Source organism: Macaca nemestrina, chromosome 8 (assembly GCF_043159975.1).
Source record: "Macaca nemestrina isolate mMacNem1 chromosome 8, mMacNem.hap1, whole genome shotgun sequence".
Lineage (NCBI taxonomy): Eukaryota > Metazoa > Chordata > Mammalia > Primates > Cercopithecidae > Macaca > Macaca nemestrina.
Window position 1 is genome coordinate 31,100,340 of NC_092132.1, and position 6,732 is coordinate 31,107,071.

The 6,732-nt window shown below is 37.6% G+C and overlaps 1 pseudogene; it reads left to right on the forward strand.

Moving 5' to 3' along the window:
• Window positions 1-253: 253 nt before the first annotated feature.
• On the forward strand, window positions 254-6,235 carry LOC105476125 (protein arginine methyltransferase NDUFAF7, mitochondrial pseudogene; annotated as a pseudogene).
• The last annotated feature ends 497 nt before the right edge of the window (window positions 6,236-6,732 follow it).

Here is a 6,732-nt window from a genome sequence, read left to right on the forward strand (position 1 = left end):
GTAGCTGGGGCTACAGATGCATACCATTATGCCCAGCTAATATTTCCATTAAATTTGCTTCAATTGCCCGACTACTAAAACCTTCCCAAGTAAGTGTTAGCTTTATCAATATAAGGGGCCCTTATAGTCTTAAATACTGCAATAACATTATATATTTGTGAAATAAATAGCTCCATTTTATTCACTTAATCAAAATTTTAATTCAAATCACAATTACAGTAGATTGTCTCAATGGCTGAAGTCACTAGATTAAACAATCAATCACGCTGAAGTGTTTCCTGATGCTGGTGTTATCACTAAGGAACTTTCTCAATGCATTGCACTAACTGGAGGTGCTGCACTGGTTGCTGATTACGGTCATGATGGAACAAAGACAGATGACTTCAGAGGGTTTTGTGGCCACAAGTTTCATGATGTCTTAATTGCCCCAGGAAGAGCAGATCTAACAGCTAATGTGGACTTCAGTTATTTGCAAAGAATGGCACAGGGAAAAGTAGCGTCTCTGGGCCCAATAAAACAACACACATTTTTTAAAAATATGGGTATTGATGTCCAGCCGAAGGTTCCTTTAGATAAATCAAATGAGACATCAATAAGACAGCAATTACTTCAAGGATATGATATGTTAATGAATCCGAAGAAGACGGGAGAAAGATTGAACATTTTTGCCTTGCTACTTCATCAGAGACTTCAAGGTGGAAGGAATCAGATGAATGTATGTCAGTCAAAACGTTATGCATCTCCTGTAGCTGGGTTTAGTGAACTTGTTTGGCAGTTATATCTCAGCTTGGATATTTTACCCTTTGGTCTGCCCAGGAAATCAAAACAACGGAAACACATTTCATACATTGCAGGTAAATAAAGAAACACAAAATACACAAAATATCAAAATGTTGTTTTGATTTATTTTTTTCCCTATATTTAACTCTAAATTTCTTTAGGTTAGAAAGACTTTGCCTACATTGAAGTGCTTTCCCCAGAAAACATTGACCAATAACTTCACAGTGGAACTTTCATATGTAATCAGAGATAATCTTCAGCTCTCCATTCTGTACTCCCACCCAGACACATAATGGATTCTTACCTACATTTATGACCACTATAACAGAAACTTCATAACTTATTCACAGGAATTAATCATAAAGTTCATATCCTCAGATCCATATTACATAATTACTTAAGTATTCTCTACTCAAAGATGTCCAAAAACCCTTGCTGGATATTTAAATAACTAAAGGAATGAATATGATAAGGAATAAAAGTTAAAAAATCATCAAGAAGCCAATATCTAGACATAGGTATTTCATATCAACACTTTTCTTCCTCTTTTGTGTTCCATAGTAATGAGAGTCTATTTTATTCAATATTTGTTATAAGACTTTGCTTTGTTTTTCTACTTATGATTTTTAATATCATCTCAATTGCAATATAGTTATGTTTTTTCTTTCTGGTCCTTTTAATTTTACCAAAGTACTATGCATAGGATTGGTGCTTAATATACACTGTAATACTGTTCTTTATCCAACAATATGAACAAATTTAATGCTTTTTAAAATTGCCATTAAATAGTAATATGTTTTCTCCATGGAGATATTGTTTACATTAGGAATAAGTCATAAGTAAGAAAATCACACAGTCTGCAAAGAAGACTGTGACTTGGATTATAGAAATCTGTCAGAATTAACAATACTCTAATGCTTCTAAGAGATGTGCATTCTACGGTATTGTAATTATTCTAGTATTTTTGAATTATATAATAAGAATTATGTGAGTATCATTAGAGGAGAAGCACTTAGACTGTAATAAGATTTAATTCAATGATTTATATCTACTTTTGTTTCTTGCTGTTGTTGAACAGGCTTTATATTGGCTAAACTGCACATCCTGGAAGAAACTGATCTTTCAGTTATTTTCCACATCAGCACATGACAATTAGTGAAATGAGTTCAGGCTTTTAAAAATAGCAGATGTTGAATATTTATAGAGTGTTACTTTGGTTTATTTTATAAAATTTTGTACACGAATTTTAGATTCAAATGTAAAAGAATGTCTGAAATGAGTAATTGCACATGCCAAATAGTTTTTTTTATATATTTCAGGGTTATGATTATTGGAAGTCACTTCTTACTTTGATAAATTGGAACTTAATATGATGTAAGGCAAATTACCTCAAAAGATAAAATCCAAGTGATCATACATAAATGTATCGTGTGGTGTCAAATAAAACTTCAATAAATACAAGGTGGCAGAAACAAAACTTATGTAAATTATTCATCCATAAAATCTGCATTAGCTAGTTTGTAAAGAAAATATATTTATCCCAAATGATACTATTGCTAAGCTACATGGCTTAGATGAGGAAAATTAAATCCAGAAATCTCTCTCATAAATGTACTCAGAAATATAACACTTTTGTAACAAGAATTGAATTTTGCTCATTTGTTTTACTCAGCAAAAAAAGAGAAACATTTATAATTTTACAATAATGCTGTTTTAAATTTCAGGTATTTATTTAAAAAATTAAATTACTAATCAGTGAAAACTATATTTATGCCTATATAAAAAACTAGGTTTTGTAATATTACCTCAAATTTTTATGGTAATGCACAGTTCATGGTGTCTTTTTTCAGCTATTGAAAACATTAATATTACCTTGCTGTTAATATTAACAGGTGAGAAGAATAACGTATTTACTAATTAGATTTAATTTGATATTTTACTGCTAAGCACTATGTCTTTTTATTTTCTAAGTTTTCAACAAAAGACTCTCATTCCTCCAATAATATTTTGGCAACAGAAGTATGTTTGAAACTCCCAATATATTAAGATTTCTTGAATATTCCCTTTTATGGTAAGTATGAAGATAAGTAATTATATTCTTGTGCTTATACCCCTAAGGAAGTTGTGAGACGACTTGGTTTATGTTTATTTGTTATAAAGAACAATTCATTATTTGCTATACAAAAAGTATAATTAATATCTTATTTAGTGATAGTTTCATTTTTCTCCCACTGGTTTGAATTACACATTCTAATGATTGTCGGTGAGAGGAACTTCCTCATATCATTTCTACCTATAAAGTGTATTATTTCATGGCCAAGACAGTCCTACACAGGTTTGGCTACATAATTTGTGGGGTTCAATTCAAAATGAAAATGTGGGGTCTTTTGTTGCAAATTATTAAGAATTCCAAAATGGCAGCAGCACAGTATTAAACCAAGAGCAGATCCATGTGAGCATGGTACCCTGTGCAACTGGACAGGTCATAGGTCCATGAAGTCAGCCCCATAGACACACTGTGACATAATCAATGTATTGTAGCATTGGAGAGTATGGCCTCCAGAGCCACACGCCTACGTTTTAATTCTACATTATCAATTCTTTACCTGTTAGACTTTAGGCAAGTTACTTAAAAGCTCTCTGCCTCAGTGGTTTTATCTTCATTAAATAATGATTATAGTATGTAATTTATGAGATTATTTTGAGGAATGAATACTATATGGAAAAGGTCAAGGAATAACATCTGACATGAGTAAGCTATCAATAATATTAGGTAGTATTAGTTTATATGAAGCAGTTATTTTTAATAGATACAACTAGTGAATCAACTCATGTAGATCATCCTTTTTCATGCTATTTCCATGAGATAACATCTTATATTTGGCATGCTTTTTGTTGCTTTTTTTTTTTTTTTTGAGACAAATTCTTGCTCTGTCACCCAGGCTAGAGTGCAGTGGCTCAGTCAATTATGGATAACTGCAGCCTCAACCTCCAAGATTCAAGCAATACTCCTCCCTCAGCCCCCTGAGGAGCTGGGACTATAGGCACATGCCACCATGGCCGGTTAATTTTCACATTTTTGTAGAGACATGCATTTTTGCACATTGCCTGACTGGTCTTGAACTCCTAGACTGAAGCCATCCACCTGCCTTGGCCTCCCAAAGTGCTAGGATTATTTCTTGCAATTTTGAAGACTATTATTATGAGAGAAGATCAGAGGATACAACTCTGGTTCCCAAATTTACATTCTCTCAGGTTTATACTACTCTGGCATTTAATTTAAAGGGCAAAATTAAGATCAATCTATTATCCATCTGATACTTCTGTAAATCCAATGGACATTACACTCTGGATTTTATAAGCCAGTTTTCACTTAATTTTGCTATTTTGAAAATATGATTAAAGGTACAATTATATAAGATATATAATTTATATTCAAATATTTCAGAATTGACCATGTTAAATCAATGTATGTGCATTTGTGTTAATCTAGACACTATGGGGATCTAGTTGACATATTCCTGCAATCATTTTCCCCAGGGGGTCAGCTAACATTTAAAGTTAGGAAGTCCATACTGCAGAAGTAAATTCATCAAGCATTTTTTTTTTTTTTTTTTTTTTTTTTTTGAGATGGAGTCTCGCTCTGTCCCCCAGGCTGGAGTGCAGTGGCCGGATCTCGGCTCACTGCAAGCTCCGCCTCCCGGGTTCACGCCATTCTCCTGCCTCAGCCTCCCGAGTAGCTGGGACTACAGGCGCCCGCCACCTCGCCCGGCTAGTTTTTTGTATTTTTAGTAGAGACGGGGTTTCACCGTGTTAGCCAGGATGGTCTCGATCTCCTGACCTCGTGATCCGCCCGTCTCGGCCTCCCAAAGTGCTGGGATTACAGGCTTGAGCCACCGCGCCCGCCTCATCAAGCATTTCTAACATCTACATCTTGACTCAACATCAGGAGCTTTACCAATTAGCATAATGAATGTTAAAAATGGATCCCCATTAATGAAATTACTAGTGTTCAAGCTGTTTTATTTAAAATAGTTTCTACAACCTTCACACTTTTGTATGGTCAAGATGTAAGAATCAAGTGAAACCTTGCCCTGTAGACTAAGGGATAGCATCCTCCATTTGACTTTTAACTGGTTCTGAGCTGAGTTATTGGTTCCAAGAATACCTTTTATCACCTCAGACTGCCTGATTATTTAGCCTAACCCTACTTGTAGAATCAGGTGAATTTTTCAATGATAGTACCTGTGTTAGGCCATTCTTGCATTGCCATAAAGAAACACTTTAGGGAGCTTTCACTCATGATGGAAGGTGAAGAGGCAGCAGCCACATTACATGGTGAAAGAAGGAGCAAGAGAGAGAGATGGGAAGGTGTCAGACACTTTTAAACAATTGGAACTCTGAAAACTCACTCACTATTGTGAGAACAGCACCAAGAGGGTAGTACTAAACCATTCATGAGAAATCTGCCTCCATGATCCAATCACCTCCCACCAATCCCCACCCCTCTCCAAAACTGGTGATTACATTTCAACGTGAGGTTTGGGAGAACCAATATTCAACTTATGTCACTCCACCTTTGGTCCCCAAATCTCATGTTCTTCTCACATTGCAAAATAGAATCATCAGCATCACTCAAATGTCGAAAGTCCAAAGTCTCATCTGAGATTAGTTTTTTCCATTTATGAACCAGGAAAACCAAAACAAGTTACTTCCAAGAGACAATGGAGGTGCAGGCATTGGATAAGCATTTTTTTTTTTTTTTTTTTTTTTTTGAGACGGAGTCTCGCTCTGTCGCCCGGGCGGGAGTGCAGTGGCCAGATCTCAGCTCACTGCAAGCTCCGCCTCCCAGGTTCACGCCATTCTCCTGCCTCAGCCTCCCGAGTAGCTGGGACTACAGGCGCCCACCACCGCGCCCGGCTAATTTTTTGTATTTTTTAGTAGAGACGGGGTTTCACCGTGTTAGCCAGGATGGTCTCGATCTCCTGACCTCGTGATCCGCCCGTCTCGGCCTCCCAAAGTGCTGGGATTACAGGCTTGAGCCACCGCGCCCGGCCTGGATAAGCATTTTTATTTCAAAAGGGAGAAATTGGCCAAAAGAAAGGGGTAACAGGCCACATACAAGTTCAAAACCTAGCAAGGCAGTCATTACATCTTAAAGCTCCAAAATAATCTCATTTGACTCCATGTCCCACGTTCAGGGCCCACTGGTGCAAGGGTGAGCTCCCAAGGCCTTGGGAAGCTCTACCTCTGTGGCTTTGCAGAGTACAGGTCCTGTGGTTGCTCACATGGGTTAGAGTTGAGTACCTGTGGCTTTTCCAGGTACAGGGTGCAAGCTACCAGTGAATCTATCCTTCTGGGGTCTGGCAGGTGGCAGCTCCCTTCCTATAACTCCACCAGGCAGTGCCCCAGTGGGGACTCTGTGTGTTGCCTCCAACACTATATTTGCCCTTGACACTGCCCTACTGGAAGTTCTCTGTGAGGGTTCTGTCCCTGCAGTGACTTCTGCCTGGTCACACAGGCTTTCTCACACATCTTCTGAAATCTAAGCAGAGGCTGTCAGGCTTCCTCTTGCACTCAGCGAACTTGCAGGCTTAAGACCACCTCAAAGCCATCACAACTTACAGCTTGTACCCTCTGGATTTGCCATCCTAAGCTGTACATGGGGCCCTTTGAGTCAAGGCTGTCACAGGGGCCTGGATGCGAGAAGCCTACCAATGTAGTGCAGGTCAGTGACACTCCTGGTCTAGCCTACAAAACCATTCTTTAGACCTAAGCCTCTGGACCCCCGTAATGGGAGGGGCTGCCTCAAAGATCTCTGAAATGTCTTCAAGGCCATTTTACCATAGTCTTCGCTATTCGCACTTGGCTACTTTTTAGTTATGCTCATATCTCTAGCAAGTGGTTATTCCACAACACGTTTAGATTTTTCTTTTTTTTTTTTTCTTTCTT